Here is an 18,272-nt window from a genome sequence, read left to right on the forward strand (position 1 = left end):
TGCTGAGATTCACATACTTTTAAAAAGTTGTCAGAGCTGGTTTCAAAACAGCAAAATTCGTGAGCTTTTTGTTATACTACTTGTTGAGCAAAAATATGCAGGTTTTTAACATCAGAATAATGCTTTATATATGGGCACTAACATTTTGTTTCTAAGCAATGTTTCACAGTAGTGGGCAGTCTAAGGGCTTGTTAACTCTTTTTTTTCAGCTGTCAAAACTGTCCGCTTTTCAAGTTAAAGACGCTTCAGGAATTGTTTCTTTTGTCTGGCGTTTAGTAGATATGGAGCGTCTTTTTATTCAGGGCTATTTAGGCTGGTTTCACACTACGTCTTTTTAACATCCGTTGAAAACGTTATTTTAGCGGAAGTACGGATCCAGTGCAAATGCGTTTTCATTTCAATGCATTTGCAATGGACTCGCGTCCACCTGCGTTCACCTGCGTTTGCGTGCGTTATAGTGCGGATCCGGCGACTTGCAGTTTTTTAACATGTTTCAAAAACGCTACTTGTAGCGTTTTTGAGCTGCGTCAAAATACTGCAAGTCACCGGATCCGCACTATAACGCACGCGAACGCAGGTGAACGCTGGCGTGCTGATAGACAGGATCCTGCTTTTGTACTGAGCATGCCCAGAAAGTACTGAGCATGCCCAGAACCAGTCTCGCGTGATCTGTCTCTCTCTCCTCCTCCCTCCCTCACCCTCTCCCTCTCTATCTGTCTTACCCCCTTCCTCCCTCCCTCCCTCTCCCCAACCTGAGAGCTGCGGACACTCGTAACCAAGGTAAATATCGCGTAACCACTTCTCTTAGTTACCCGATGTTTACGTTGGTTACGCGTGCAGGCAGCCCTGCTCCTAGCAGCTGCAGACACTCGTAACCAAGATAAATATCGGGTATCCAAGGCCGATGTTTACCTTGGTTACCAGCGTCTGCAGCTGTCAGATGCCGGCTCCCAGTCTAGCTCCCCTCACTCCCGATCACATGACTCCAATGCCCGCCCCTAAACATCCAGTGCAGGATCCTGCAAAATAACATATGCGTTTGCATACGTTATTTGCTGTAAAAGCAGGATCCGTACTTCCGCTAAAAAAACGTTTTCAACGGATGTTAAAAAGACGTAGTGTGAAACCAGCCTTACTGACATTTCCTGGATGTTTTTTTTCAAATCTATTAAGCAATATGAACAGTTTGAAGCAAAAGCACTGACACAATTCTCATTTGTAAGTTTTGGAGCGTTTTTTACCCTTATAATTGACTTCTATTCTAAAGTTTATTATATTATATTATACGGATATAAACTAGAAACTAGTATATAGCAGCAATACAGAGTGAACCAGAGCATTAGTTTTGGCGTACAATGAAATAATATATTGGTATATATATATATATATATATATATATATATGTGGGTCATTAATCTGGCCATTTACATGCAGATATATATATATATATATATATATATATATATATTAAAATGAGACACATAAACACATGCAGGTATAATCCTTGTGAAAAAAATAAAAAAAATAATTTGTTTTTTTGAATTATTAGACTCATTAACCAGGGAATAACCTAGGTTGATATAATTGAATTTTTCATTATAAATTGCATGTATGTACGACTTTTTGTCCGATATGCCATTTAATTCTGGTGTTCTACAAATTGTTAGAAACAGAAATTAATGTTTCACATAATTGATTGTATCACCATTGCTGCAATAGGTGTGTATTGTTGATCCAGGAGGATTCCTTGTTTTTTTATCTTGTGTGTTTTTTTTAAGATTCTAATAAAATATTTTTTATACAAATTGGAAGGAATTTTTGTGCATCTTGTCCCCTTAGTTGGGGTTGTTGGTAATATATTTATATATTATGGGCACTAAAATTTGTTTCTAAGCAATGTTTCAAATGTTTCACAGTAGTGGGCAGGCTAAGGGCTTGTTAACTCTCTTTTTTCAGCTGTCAAAACTGTCCACATTTCAAGTTAAAGACGCTTCAGGAATTGTTCATTTTCTCTGGTGTTTTGTAGATATGGAGCGTCTTTTTATTCAGGGCGATTTACTGACATTTCCTGGATGTTTTTTTTTAAATCTATTAAGCAATATGAACAGTTTGAAGCAAAAGCACTGACACAATTCTCATTTGTAATTTTTGGAGCGTTTTTTACCCTTATAATTGACTTCTATTATAAAGTATTAAGTGTCTTCCTTAAGGAAAATGCCTGAAGAATGTATATGGTCTTATATACGCTTGATCTTTGAAAGTCTGAAGCTTTTAAATGACATTCTTTGTCTGTGTATACAGTTCATGCTATTATAAAAACCCAATTTAGGGTGCCTCCACCCAGTACTTTTTGATACAATTTTGAAAACAGTGCAAAAATATGTGTTTTTTCTCTATTTCTTGTAGGCAGATATTTGCTGGGAGTTAACAGAAAAAATAGAAAACAAAATATATAGGTGTGCTTTTAGTGTTTAGGGCTCAACACGTGAGGTATGAAATTTTTCTTGTTCTGCTGTGAATAAAATATGACTATAGGAGATTTCCAAGATTTCCAAATTATTACATTCTTGTTTTCAATTGGCATAGAAAAAATATATCTGTGTGACAAAACAGCTTGTTTTAAACATCCAGGACAATGCAGGCAGTTGGGTAACTTATACTCATGAGCCCTAATGCAAAAGCTCCAACTAGGCTCCCAATTATTGCAAGTCTTTTGTAATGCCCTATCTGGCATCCTCGCACTGTCCTGCTCCCCTCTCCCGGTGGATACACCGATAATCTAACCTTCCCCGCCACTCTGCAGTGGCTGCTTCCTTCCCGGTTACTACTGCCACCTCCCGAGTCCTGTGCCTGCTGCACAGGCTTTATGGGAGCGTTCTTTGGGCACACACACTTTGTTTTCAAGGGCCAGTATGTTCTAACCCAGTAAGTGCCTCCTAGCCTACGACTGAGAGGCATCAGGTACTTAAGGCACCCTCCAGTTAAGGGAAGTGCCAGGGCAACGTGGTCTACACATCGCTAGTTTACAGGTCCCTAGTGCTGCAGTTACTGTGCTGTATGCTGTATTGTTGATACTTTTCAGTGTTCCAGTGTATTACATATCCGCTGCTACTGCATCCATCAATCCCGACTGCACCTATGATACCGGCCACTACATCCAACGATACTGGCTGCACCTACAATACCGGCTGCTACATCCATCCATCCATCCCAGCTGCACCTACATATCAGACACTGCTGCTGCATCTACTGTAACCAATTATGTGCCAAAGCGAAGAGGGTGTGGGGAATAAATACCAAATGGCAATATAATAAATATATAACCAATAAACAAAAATTAACCAATAAAAATAATATCAAATATATTTTATTAGAGAATAAAATTTAAAATATTTAGGTATATCACAAGGAATAATAAATGGTGAGAAAAATAACCAAAAGGAGCAGCACAACAAGAAGGGTTATAAATATGGCAGCAAAAAAAATCATACAAAATTATATATTACTAGCTGTACTACCCGACTTTGCCCAGGTTAATAACTGCTGTTAACAAAATAGTCTATCTCTGTCACTTTCCCTGTCTGTCTCTTTCCCTGTCTGTCTCTTTCCCTCTCTTTCCCTGTCTCCCTCTTTCCCTCTGTCTCTTTCCCTGTGTCTGTCTCTTTGTCTGTCCCTTTACCTGTCTTTGTCTGTCTCTTTCCCTCTCTTTCAATGTCTGACTGTTTCCCTGTGTCTGTCTCTTTGTCTGTGTCTGTCTCTTCGTGTCTGTCTCTCACCCTGTCTATGTCTGTTTCTTACCCTGTCTGTATCTGCCTCTTTCCCTGTCTTCATCTGTCTCTTTCCCTGGCTGCATTGTGACACGCCAACATTCCATATAAGGGTGTGGCTGCACATGCTTCTGAAGTTCTGGCTGCACTGTGGCTCCCAGCTCCATTCGCTTTAATGGAGGCAGATTTTTTGGCGAATAACTGTAAAGAGTGGGGTTAAAACTTCCCCTCAAAACATAGCCTATGACGCTCTCGGGGTCCAGATGTGTGAGTGTGCAAAATTTTGTGGCTGTAGCTGCGACGGTGCAGAGGCCAATCCTGGACATACACACACACACACACACACACACACACACATTCAGCTTTATATATTAGATATAAGCAACCTACAGTTATCTATAAAATTCTGGCCATGAAACAATATATCAATCAAAAAGGAGAGAAAGCAATCATGCCCAGTGATAAGGCCAGGACAAAGGGGTACTTTGCACGTTGCAACATCGCTACTGCGATATCGTCGGGGTCAAATCGAAAGTGACGCACATCCGGCGTCGGTAACGACGTCGCAACGTGTAAAGCCTAGATGCATCGATAAACGATTGTAAAAGCGTCGAAAATCGGTGATCTGTGTAGCGTCGGTCATTTTCATAATGTCGCACCAATAGGAGATACGATGTTGTTCCTCGTTCCTGCGGCAGCTCACATCGCTGTGTGTGAAGCCGCAGGAGCGAGGAACATCTCCTTACCTGCCTCCACCGGCTGTGCGGAAGGAAGGAGGTGGGCGGGATGTTTACGTCCCGCTCATCTCCACCCCTCTGCTTCTATTTGCCGCCTGCTGTGTGACGTCGCTGTGACGCTGCACAACCCGTCCCCTTAGAAAGGAGGCAGGTTGCTGGCCAGAGCGACGTCGCAGGGCAGGTATGTGCGTGTGAAGCTGCCGTAGCGATAATGTTCGCTACGGCAGCTATCACAAGATATCGCATGTGCGACGGGGGCGGGTACTATCGCGCTCAGCATCGCTACCCGATGCTAGCGATGTCGCAGCGTGCAAAGTACCCCAAAGAGTCCCTAACAAGTACACCAATGCATATTTAATTGTTAAATAATTTATATAAAAAGGCAAGTGGGTGTATGCTACTGCAGAACAATAGAACAGAGCTAGTTTGTTGGACTTTATGATCAACACTTATTTAGTTTCATATAATACATGGAAAATATGCCTTGTTTGATATTCCGTTCCCGAAGAAACGTGGTCACAATGATGTCACACTTAGTGCTGCTCGTACTGTAATATTATGAACTAAATACTATCTTCAGAATAGGAAATCCTGTATTTATCAGATGAGATCCTAACTATCTTGGGACACTTGTGTGCGACACATATCAATAACCCTCCAGTAACAGCCAGCAGTGCAGAACAGATTCACATTTTGATGTCTTGTTATGAGGGCTTCTAGTGATTAGTAAAAGACTAAATTACCGTAGGCCTTGTTACATCATTTATCTAAATAAATTAATCCAGTTATGTAATTTTCAAGAGACGAACATGTAATTAATTCTTGCCATGGAACGTTTTAGGACTACGAAACCAGCAATGAAACATACCAATGAATTTCATCTACATTTAATTATCTATTGGCATATTAAAAGTGCTTGAGGAAGCAGACTTAATAATGAAAATGAGAATTCATTGAATCAAGTCCCATTACATATTCAATCATCTTTCCTTAACATTTTTAACAGTATAATCAACATATAATTACCTCTATACTGATCTTCCATATAGCACTAGTATTTAGACCATCAGGCATACAGATGTAAATGTCATAAAGCTATTTGTCGTACAAATGTGAAGCTTTTATGCAAATGTTTCAGTGTAAATGTCATTGATATATATGACCTCTTTGAATTCATAAAATCTCTAACTAATACCAACAATAGTATCTATGCTTTCCCTCACCTTTTGTATAATTTTTCTTAAAGAGTAAGCCCATCTTTGCATTAATGTTTTCTCTGATGTATCTAAAATAAAAACTCTAGTATAGTTTTGATCTCACACCATTTTGGATCTACAGCTCCTTTACAAACCTATATGGTATCCAAAGTTACAGACTACAATTAATCCATGTGTAGTCTGCTCATGAAGATGGGACCTGCATTGCAGAATATTAGAACCTAGGTGTTACCTGTCCAACCTCAGTGCAGCCCCTTGCTTACTTTTAAGACTTTGGGTACCGTCACACTTTAGTGACACAGCAGCGATCCCACCAGCGATCTGACCTGGTCAGGATCGCTGCTGCGTCGCTACATGGTCGCTGGTGAGCTGTCAAACAGGTAGATCTCACCAGCGACCAGTGACCAGCCCCCAGCCAGCAGCGACGTGCAAGCGACGCTGCGCTTGCACGGAGCTGGCGTCTGGAAGCTGCGGACACTGGTAACTAAGGTAAACATCGGGTATGGTTACCCGATGTTTACCTTAGTTACCAGCGCACACCGCTTAGCTTAGCGTGTGCAGGGACCAGGAGCCGGCACTGGCAGCGTGAGAGCTGCGGAGGCTGGTAACGAAGGTAAATATCGGGTAACCACCTTGGTTACCCGATGTTTACCTTGGTTACAGCTTACCGCAGGCTGTCAGACCCCGGCTCCTGCTCCCTGCACATTCAGGATTGTTGCTCTCTCGCTGCCACACACAGCGATGTGTGCTTATCAGCGGGAGAGCAACAATAAAAAAAACGAACCAGGGCTGTGTGTAACGAGCAGCGATCTCACAGCAGGGGCCAGATCGCTGCTCAGTGTCACACACAGCGAGATCGCTAATGAGGTCACTGCTGCGTCACAAAAACCGTGACTCAGCAGCGATCTCAGTAGCGATCTCGCTGTGTGTGAAGTACCCCTTTAGGTCTTTTAAGACTGCATCAAGGAGAGGTCAGGCACTTGGGTATACAGTAGCATTATCCACAGTTGCCCCGTGTTTGCCAGGATGTTGCTACTTCTGACTTCCATGCTACAACCAGCATTATTTCAAAGTTCAGTCCTGCTTAATAGGTGTAATGCATATTTATGTCTCAGTGAGCAAGTTACCTACTTATGGCAACCGTTTTTAGTGCTGTTCACACTAGGTCTCTGCAATCAAGGTAACATATTTCTTCAAGCAAATCTACAATTTAACTATACTACTCTGATATGCAGTGCATAACCATTTCAACACTACAAGTTCCAGTTTGCATTTATCACTGCTATTATCCATTTCCCTGATGGAAAATACCAGTCTCAATTCTGGTAATTAACTGCAACCTTTGTGGAGGATACCAGTTTCCTATGCGGTTACTGTCCCAGCTCTGCTTCATCTGTGCTGCTTTGTCTACCATATCCCATATTCTGCTTTCCTGGTCTTTACAGATCCATCTATTGTTCATCAAGACCCACTCTGCTACACCTTCACCTCTAGTCTATGCTGCTCACCATGTCCAATAGCTTACAGAATTCACCTCATTGATTGCACCCTTAACATTGGGTAAGGATAACAAAGGCACCCCTGCAACTGCAATACATATTCAATTACTTATTATTACCATATTATGTCACGTCTACAATATGGGTCATCTATTGCCCAACATAGGTTTCAGCAACTAATACATAGTTTCTACACAATACATAATACATAGTAAGACAACATTTTTTTCCTAATACTACAAGTTTACCACATTAAACAATATTAAATAGAGTTAGATGTCTCCTAGAATTCTTGACTTTGCATTTCACAAACCATCCAGTTTGATGCCCCCATGGAATTGGGCCTGGTTGCAGTTACAGTGCAGTCCATCTGCTCCTCTGCGTTAAGTAACATACATTTAGTAGGGTCATTATATTAATAGACATTGATGACATAGATAGCACTGCTCACTTATAAAACATGAGCATTCCTTTGTGATGGAGAAATTAGACTAAATGGCATTTCCTCATGGTTCAGCAGAGACATTTCTAAGGAGTCATTTATTTCTGCACCGTGAATGGCAGGTAGTGATACATGTAAAAACCATTATTGCTCTTCTATTTCCATGCTGTGCTTGACAGCCAACATAATACTTTCATAAGTCCATTTTGAACCTAAAATTTTCCAACATCTTCAGACGAAAATTTTAAAAACAATTGATAGATGTGCTCAGGTATCACCAGAATGCCCGAATAGCTGTATATATATATAATTGTATTTCCTTGTTTTTTTGTATATTTTTATTTCTCTACTGCATAAAATATAATTTTGGTTAAAAAAGTGATGTATTGCTAAATTTTTTAACACATTCACTTATATTCACTCATCTAAAAAATACAGACTAAGAATATCACCAAAGTCACGCGTGCTGTCGGATAGCCAGGCAAGCCACCGGCCGGGGCTCCTGGATACCCGCACCAGCTTTCTGATGTACACGACTCATCTTGCGGGGCAAGGGAAAGCCCCGATTTTCCATTCTGGAAGCCAGCTCCACGGAGTTTTACATAATTTGCATAATCTGCATCTGCTGCCAGCCCCGTGGTGGACACATTTAGTGCAAGCACCCACACCATTCAAGTGTCTGCAGTGCACAAAAGACCTCCCACTGGGGACATTTATCCATCATTTCATCTGGCCAGCTACTTTCTACAGGCAAGTTTTTAACCCTTACTTATCATTAATATGCTTAGTGATGTTTTGTGAGTGCTGTAGTGTATTGTTTGTTATCACCAATATACCAATTTAATAAAAGTGGTCCTTAAAGGATTGCATATTTCTAAAACAACAAACTAATATCGTATTCACCCCTGTCCAGCACAGGCGCTGCTTGGTCCCTGTGTTTTGGCTGCAGCGGTGATATGACGTTGACAGAGCATATCACCACTGCAGACAATCACTTAACTTGGTGGCTAAGTGATGGGCAGCAGCTGTGATGTGTGTTGACATGGTGTCAAGGCTACAGGAAAAACAGAGAGTGGAGTAGCGGTTTACAATCAGCACTGGATGACGATAAACAAGTAAACAATTCCTTGAGGATCACTTTTCTTAGAATAGAAAGTTCCTTTATTATTTTAGTATTTTACCTTCTAGTTCTAATAGAAGTAGCTCTTAATCACATTCCTGGAAGTGAGGCCAGATTGCAGGTATCTATCTTGTTTAGAAGACGTGCAGTAAAAAAAATCACTTGCTCAGGCATTAAGTTTCGTTTGCTCTAAGAACTGCAAACTCTTCCATCACTGTGATCCTGTGGCTATAACAGTCCATCACTATGTGGAAGGCAGTTTTGCCCCAAGCATCTTGGAAGAATTTCAAGAGGACAGCTAGTAGTTTTATCAAAAGTATAATTCCATTACGCTTTCAGGTAGACTATTGGTTCATTTACTAGGTGAGAAACTGTCGATTATGGGAGACTGAGTACAAAAACATTTCTAAAGGTGGCTTTACACACTGCAACATCGCAAACAACATCGCTGTAACGTCACCGGTTTTGTGACGTAATAGCGACCTCCCCAGCGACATTGCAATGTGTGAAACACATCAGCGACCTGGCCCCTGCTGTGAAGTTGTGATCGCTACAAATCGTTCAGGACCATTCTTTGGTCCTTTGTTTCCCGCTGTGCAGCAAAGTTTTAGTGTGTAAAGGGGACTTTACAGCGACTTCGTTAGCGACTTCCCATTCAAAAAGCTACAACGTCCCCAATGACTAGCTAGGTCGTTCTGCAGGTCCGGATCGCTGTTGCGTCGTTGGCCAGGTTTGCCTGTTTGACAGCTCACCAGAGACTTTGTAGCGATCCCGGCCAGGTTTGGATCACTGGTGGGATCGCTAGAAAGTTTCAGTGTGTAAAGGGGCCTTTAGCTCTATGAGACATTGATGTTGACGTCCTGTAGTTGGGATAAGTCAACAATAGTAGATCATGGGGGGTCCGAGTCTTGTCACTCTTATCAATCAGCCAGCTGAAGGCAAACTTTAGAGCTTTCCAGGCATATTTACATTTTATAGCAAACATGGATGACATTACAGCTCTCTGCAGACGAGACACATTCAAGAAAGCATATAGAACTTGTACTAAAATCTCAAACATCCATGTTGTAATTTTCAGTGTTTGGTAATATTCTGGGATTTTTTTTGTGTTCTTTTTCACACAATGATAGATAATTCAATGTTAGTCCAATGGAAACACCCCAAATACAGTTAATTGTAACAAAAAAATAGCTGATTGGAAAAGCAATTACTAGAAAGCTATTCTAATCAGTTTCCAATTGTAATCATTGATTGTGCTCGAGTGCTTTAGATTTAATTACTTGAGAACTTCTTGAGAGGATGGGAAGCAAGTTCACTAAACATATACAGTATGTAGGTAATTCAATGGAATCTGGGATTGTATATTGCATGTAATAATATGAACAGGAAGATCATAAAACAAACTTATAAAGCATTAAAATACAGATTTTTTTTACCTCTAAATAGAATTTGTGCATTCTATTAGTCATGACAGTAGTCACTGTACATGAGCGGGAGTGCCGCCTGTTACCTGCCGCCATCTGCGGCTCTTCTTTTGATTAGTCAACCTTGCATGACATCATTGTGGATGGGTAATGCACATGTGATATGTGGTATCTAGCCGGTTAATCAAAAGTCAAGCAGCGGATGCCTTCAGGTAAACACAGCGGCCACAGGCAATTCTCTTTGCTGATGGAATAGGATGTATAAATTTATGCAGATCTACTTTATTCCTAAATACTTTCAAGGTAAACTAGAGAGAAAAAAGAAAATATCCAGCTCATCACAGGTTCAATGGAAGCAGTTTCTTGAACGGTGCACGGAAACAATGGCGTCGACAGAGTTCAAAAGAGCAAATTTGTGGGATCCAGCTTAATGTAAATAAGAAAATAATCCAGTGATAAAATCAGAGAATTTTTATTGTAAATGTCACAGGGTCCTTCTCCCATATCACACAATCAACAGATCAACAGAGCGAGAGATGGCGTAACAATCCAAAGAGCATTTATTCCAAGCAAATCAAAACAGTCCATAAGATAATCCACAAAACAGAGGGTAAAATTAGTCCAGTAACACAAATATAGTCCGTTAAGCAATAAATGTCCAGGTCTCCCTGAGAAGCCACAGCTACCCTCAGAGGTTCAATCTTTTCCTTCTCTATTCAAGTTCCCAACAGACTGACTCAGGTAAGCAAATAATTTAGGTGGCTCTCACGCCCCTTTCCCCGACTTAGGTACAAAAGGCTGTCAGGAGAGGAATTAAACCTGCAAATGGGACAATGTACACAGAAGCAGTACAAATAAGACAGTGAACCACGCCCAAACATTAACCCACACAAAATGGTATACAGTCCACAATATTCCCCCAGCACAACCTCTCCCTCCTTCTGAATAAGTGAGTATGCCATGAGGTCTACACAGACCTCTGGCCATCTCACTTAAGTCCATGTTGCTCAGCTGTGGATAGTCTATGGTTCTTCTTGCCGGGACAGTCCATCAGCATTCTGGTGTTGGCTTCCACGCTTGTATTGGATGAAGAAGCTGTAGATAGTCCCTTAGTACAGTGGTTGACTTGAAAGGACAAGCTTCCCTTTGGGTTCTCCTTCACTCAAACTGTGTTTCCTGCACCCACAAATCGGCATTGTAGATCTCCCACATCATTTCCTAGGAGAATATCTGCAGGCAGGCCGCTCATCACCCCAACCACACATTCCTTGATCCCAAAGCCAAAGTCCAGATTTACAGTCGCCTTTGGGATATTCCCCCTTTGTACTCCAGCCAATTCAATAACAATCCCTGGTCCATAATGTATTGCCTCTAGCCGAACCACTCGGGGATTAGGTATTGTGAGAAATGCCCCAGAGTCACAAAATCCAATGACTCTCTGTCCATCTAGCACAACCTCTTGTAAGTGCTTACTTTGATGGTGAGAGGAACTCGAGGCTGTGTCTCGCACCCCATAAGCCCCTAGTGGCCGACCATGAGTGTCTAAGTCATTAGGCAAGTCAACTTGAAGGGGTGAGAACTCTTCCCACCTTGTATTCAGCTATAGAGAACCAACAGGTAGATTTGGTGCAAAGTGATTCCTCAATCGACCAACAGGGCAAGTGTTTTGCAAATGCCCAGGCTGCCCAGATCGATAACATCTCCTCTGCATCATACTCCTTCTAATGTGCATTCTGGAGAAGGCAGTGGGAGAACCTGGTGACAAAGGGCGAAGTCCATACACTCCAACAGGGGCATCTATGGTGCAGGTGTCAGCGGTACACTTCGGTGTAGGTGGTGGTAACTCTTCTTCAGGCGGGATGGAATGCACAAAATGTACTGTACGAGATGGAGGTGCATGAGGCTCCCTAAGAGTCCTTGCGGGACAACTGGATTGCAGGTGCCCAGGTTGTCCGCACCCATAACATCTCCTCTCTGTAATTCCCACAGGGCGTGGTCAGAACTGTTGGGGCCCAGGATTGTGAGCAGTGGTTATCATCGGCCTGTGGCTGATTGGAGGGGCAGATATAACTGGAGAGGGCCGGGGAGCAGGAGCAGGCTGTGTCTTATTGTCCAGAAGCCCCCTCCATTGCGGTCGGATAGTAAGGGCCTCATCAGCCAGGGCTGCAGCTCCATCCAAGGTGCACGGCGTGCGCTCTCTGACCCATTCCCGTATTTCTGAGAGAAACCTGGAAAGAAATTGTTCTATAAGAAATACCTGCATAACGTCTTCCACAGTGAAGGCGTCTTCCACTTCCAGCCATTTCCGACATGCCTGGGACATCTTATGAGCATGCATCCTAAACAATCCCCCGTGGTGCATGGGAGGTCTCGGAACTGTGCCCTATGTGAGTCTGGGGTAATGGCATGGTAATCCAAGATAATCTGCTTTACAATGTTGTAATCCCGGTTCTGCTGTGAGTCAATGGTGCGATAAGCCTCTGCCAGGCTTCCGTTCAGGAGTCCCACTAACAAATGAACCCAGCCAGAGTGGGGAACCTCCATCATGACACACTGCTGCTCAAAGTCCTTGAAGAACCCATCCACATCTCCAGAAGCCTCATCAAATGGCTTGAAATCCGCCCGGGTGATCCGCACAGGCTCATGGATCGCTGGGTTTACACTCCAACTTACATTACTCCCTCTGTCAGACTCCATTGCTTCTTGTCTCCTCTGTGCTCAACGAGCAGCCTGCTCCTTATATTCCTGAGATGCACCGGGGAAAAGAGCTGCCATCTCTTCTTCAAACCACACCACTCACTGGCTTTTTGGGGCAGGGATCCCCGTCCCCAGTGTTTGTCCGTCAGACATCTGGGAGGAGGTGGACTGGCTCTCACCCACAAGTAGACCAATTAAGGCTTCTTTACTCAGTCCCTGGTAGCTCAGGCCCAGATCTTTGGCTCTCTCCTTTAGACTGGAGGCAGTCCAGTTTCTGTACTCACTTTGTTGGTGGATCTCCATTAGGCTGCGCTCTGTTGATCCCACTGCTGCCACCAGTTGTCACGGGGTCCTTCTCCGATATCACACAATCAACAGAGCAAGAGTTGGCGGTACAATCCAAAGAGCATTTATTCCAAGCAAGTTAAAACGGTCCATAAGATAATCCACAAAACAGAGAGTAAAATTAGTCCAGTAACACAAATATAGTCCGTTAAGCAATAAATGTCCTGGTCTCCCTGAGAAGCCACAGCTACCCTCAGAGGTTCAATCTTCTTCCTTCTTTATTCAAGTTCCCAACAGACTGACTCAGGTAAGCAAAGAATTTAGGTGGATCTCATACCCCCTCCCCCGACTTAGGAACAAAAGGCTGGCAGGGGAGGAATTAAACCTGCAAATGGGACAATGTACACAGAAGCAGTACAAATAAGACAGTAAACAACGCCCAAACATTAACCCACACAAAATGGTATACAATCCACAATATTCCACCATCACAGTAATAAATTAAAAAGGTATTTCTATATAACATCTAAGACGTTGAGCTGGAGTCCACAATTTTTCTCTTTTTAAGGTAACTAGTATTCTATTAAATAACACAGCTGGGCAATGCCTGCTGCTTGTTCACAAGAGAAGTTAGCAGTAGACATATGTCAGTGGCTCTGCTCAGCTCCTGTGGCAGAAGCAAATGTAGCTGGAGTACATTTCTAAGGCCAGAGTCACATTTACGAGTGACTCAAGCGTGACACGCGCGAGTCTCGCATCTCATCACCCGGAACAGCTGCACACTCTCCTGACAGGAGCGGGTCGGCTGCATGTATTTCTATGCAGCTGAGACGCTTGTGCCTGGAGAGTGTGTGGACGTGCCTAGTGATGCGATGTGAGACTCACACGTGTCACACGAGTCACTTGCAAGTGTGACTTGGCCTTAGCAAAAAGTACTTCTCTAAGACATATGGGACTCACATTAGAACAACATACAGTTAAAGTGAGCCTGACAGGTCACCCATGGCCCAGAACCACCAGCAGTTGCTTAACTGCTTAAAAGTCCCTTTATTATATTGGACACATAAACAGAACTTTAGAAAAAGTATTTGTAAAGTCCATTTATGATTTCCTAATCAACCCTTTGACTAGTTGGGTCGATGGGGCGTTAGTTTTCCCAGGCTATCTGGCCTACTTAGCATGTTATCACGACCTTGTGGGCATGATAACATGCTTTTCCAAGAGCCGGCATCATCGCCAGCCCACTACAAATCTTGTGCATGCGTGTGACTTTACACTAGAAGTCCCAGGAATTTCAAGCTCCATAGGGTTCCAATGGTAGAAATGTTAAATGACGCCTCTCTGGGACTTCTAGTGTTTATTCATTCACATCACTGAGCCTCTGAAGCTGGGTGCACGAGTCCCAGTTCAGAGAGGTGTACTTTGCATGATCGGAAGTGCAGAAGCAACTCACGTAGACAGAAGAGCCAAAGAACAGCCATCTTCTGCACTACCAGTCATGCGCAGTGCACCTCTGTGAACCTGGGATGTGTACATTTGGCTTCAGAGGCTCAATGATGTTAGTAAACAGAACAAGCGTATGTGCAAGACTTGTAGAGTGCTGTAGATAATGTTGGCACTTGTGGCGTAATAATAACATGCAAAGTGGGTCGACTAGTCTGGGGAAACTAACACCCCATCGACTAGTCAAAGGCTTCATTTCCATATCAGAAATGGACTTTAAAAATACTTTTTCTAAAGATCTGTTTATGTGTCCAAAGTAATATAGGGACTGTTCAGCAGGGAATTTAGTTAGGTAGACAGAACTGCTGGTGGTTCTGGGGGACAAGGGACCTGTATGGTTCCCTTTAAACATATAGTAACACGCAGAACAGACTGCAATTGTGCATATAATATGTTTTATTGAGAATAAAACCTGCAATTTTTATACTTTTTTTTCCAATAAAAGCCAGCAGTGGATCATAAAAGAAGAATGTATAGAGAAAAATAACTTCCTGACTCTCTTCTATTACTGACGAAAGTTAAACAAAGAACCACTAAATTTAAAAATGCAAAAAACTATGATTCCAACCAATTTCAGAGAATTTCAGATTCACTCCAATTTCAGAGAAGATATTTTAGCACCCATATTATGGACACATACACCTGGACACATGCTAAAATATGCTTGTAATAGCACTACTGGGTTAAAGAGGCTTTTAGGACATCAGTTATTAAATCTGTCTACCAATAAACCTGGCCTTGCTGCCCCTACTGACCAAACACAAAGCAGCTACATACTGATGCAGTACGTACTACGTACTACGTACACGTACTGATACTGAGCTGGCTGTCAGTCACTGCCAGGGTGCATTTACAGCCGATGCTCTCTATGCACAGGGAGCTGACTGAAACTGTGCTGGTTGCACCCCATATGACTGAAAGCCTGAGGCGGCAGGAAGGAATAAAGTTAATTTTCTCTCAGCAGCGGTCATGGACTCAATATTGTTTTTAGATCTGGTTTTAGTAAGTTTTTTCAGGCATTTTTTGTAACTATGAACACAATGAAAAAATATATACGTGTGTGCCATTGCTGGTGGTATTTGCTTGTAGTACACACCTATAGGCACTATGTGGGCTGCAGTGTAGTATATATATATATATATATATATATATATATATATGATAATATATTCTTCACTAGCAGCAATTCTGGAAAGTAGAATACCTTAGTTGTTCTGCAGGCTAATAATATTAGGAAAAGGAGGCGGACAAGGAGTATAAGCATGAAAATTAAAGAAATTCTATTATATCACAATGACAATGTACAATAAAAAGAGAAGACAAGGATTGGGGGCAATAAATAAATTAATACAAACATGTAGATATTACCACTCTGAAAGAAGAAATATGCCACAAAGACCATTATTATAGAAGGTCAATATCATACTCATACTGTACACCGTGTGCAGAATTATTAGGCATGTGAGTATTTTGATCACATGATACTTTTTATATATGTTGTCCTACTCTAAGCTGTATAGGCTTGAGAGCCAACTACCAATTAAGTAAATCAGGTGATGTGCATCTCTGTAATGAGGAGGGGTGTTGTGTAATGACATCAACACCCTATATAAGGTGTCCTTAATTATTAGGCAACTTCCTTTCCTTTGGCAAAATGGGTCAGAAGAGAGATTTGACGGGCTCTGAAAAGTCCAAAATTGTGAGATATCTTGCAGAGAGATGCAGCAGGCTTGAAATTGCCAAACGTTTGAAGCATGATCACCGAACAATCAAGCGTTACATGGCAAATAACCAACAGGGTCGCAAGAAGCGTGTTAGGCATAAAAGGCGCAAAATAACTGCCCATGAATTAAGGAAAATCAAGCGTGAAGCTGCCAAGATGCCATTTGCCACCAGTTTGGTCATATTTCAGACCTGTAAAGTTACTGGAGAATCAAAAAGCACAAGGTGAGCCATACTCAGGGACATGGCCAAGGTAAGAAAGGCTGAAAAACAACCACTTTTGAACAAGAAACATAAGATAAAACGTCAAGACTCGTCCAAGAAATATCTTAAGACTGATTTTTTAAAGGTTTTATGAACTGATGAAATGAGAGTGACTCTTGATGGGCCAGGTGGAGAGAGCTCCACTCCGACTCAGACGCCAGTAAGGTGAAGGTGGGGTACTGGTATGGGCTGGTATCATCAAAGATGAACTTGTGGGACCTTTTTGGGTTGAGGATGGAGTGAAGCTCAACTCCCAGACCTACTGCCAGTTTCTGGAAGACAACGTCTTCAAGCAGTGGTGCAGGAAGAAGTCAGTATCGTTCAACAAAAACATGATTTTCATGCAGGACAATGCTCCATCACATGTATCCAACTATATCCACAGCGTAGCTGGCCAGTAAAGGTCTAAAAAGATGAAAAAATAATGACATGGCCCCCTTGTTCACCTGATATGAACCCCATAGAAAACCTGTGGTCCCTCATAAATGTGAGATCTACAGGGAGCTAAAACAGTACACCTCTCGGAACAGTGTCTGGGAGGCTGTGGTGACTGCTGCATGCAATATTGATCGTAAACAGATCAAGCAACTGACAGAATCTATGGATGGTAGGCTGTTGAGTGTCATCCTAAAGAAAGGTGGCTATATTGGTCACTAATTTTTTGGGTTTTGTTTTAGCATGTCAGAAATGTTTATTTCTAAATTTTGTACAGTTATATTGGTTTACCTGGTGAAAATAAACAAGTGAGATGGGAATATATTTGGTTTTTATTAAGTTGCCTAATAATTCTGCACAGTAATAGTTACCTGCAAAAACAGATATCTTCCTAAGATCCACATCTAAAAAAAACAACTCTCCAACTTCCAAAAATATTAAGCTTTGATATCTATGAGTCTTTTGGGTTGATTGAGAACATAGTTGTTGATCAATAATAAAATAAATCCTCTAAAATACAACTTGCCTAATAATTTTGCACACGGTGTATATTAAAGTAGTACAACCCAATTTGAAGGACTATTTCATCAATGAATATAATAGGTACCAAAGTGCCCAAGTGCAAATAAAAATATAGTTGTCCAAGGCAGATAAGCAAAATTTGGTACATAAATAATAAAGACCTCATATCAATCCTATTAAAGCCAAGCTCAGCCACCAGATACATAATAATCCAATATGTCTATGACAATTGCTGGGTAGGGTTGCACATACCTTTGTCATGGAGAAGATGCTGCAGGGAGGCTCTGTGGCGGTATACAGGACCCCAATGCGCTTTTGGCTGTGCATGGTCACAGCTTCCTCAGGGGGAGCAATTCACCATTCACTTTGATATCTATTGTATTCATTGATGACATAATCCATACATGCTGGCTTCCTGCAAATTGGGTTCTACTACTTTAATATATATGATATTGACCTTCCATAATACTGTTCTTTGTGGCATATTTCTTCTTTCGGAGTGGTAATGTTTACATGTTTTTTTGCAATAGTATTTATTTATTGCCCCCAATCCTTGTCTTTTCTTTTTATTGTACACTAGCTGTACTACCCGGCTGTGCCCGGGTTAATAACTACTGTTAACAAAATAGAATGTATTA

General features: G+C 41.8%; 1 protein-coding gene across 4 annotated transcripts in view; it reads right to left on the bottom strand.

Moving 5' to 3' along the window:
* DLGAP2 (DLG associated protein 2) overlaps positions 1-18,272 on the bottom strand; it is a 738,892-nt gene that overhangs the window by 99,055 nt on the left and 621,565 nt on the right. The window lies entirely within an intron of this gene.

The sequence above is a fragment of the Anomaloglossus baeobatrachus genome, chromosome 3 (genome assembly GCF_048569485.1).
Source record: "Anomaloglossus baeobatrachus isolate aAnoBae1 chromosome 3, aAnoBae1.hap1, whole genome shotgun sequence".
In the NCBI taxonomy this organism is placed as follows: Eukaryota; Metazoa; Chordata; class Amphibia; order Anura; family Aromobatidae; genus Anomaloglossus; species Anomaloglossus baeobatrachus.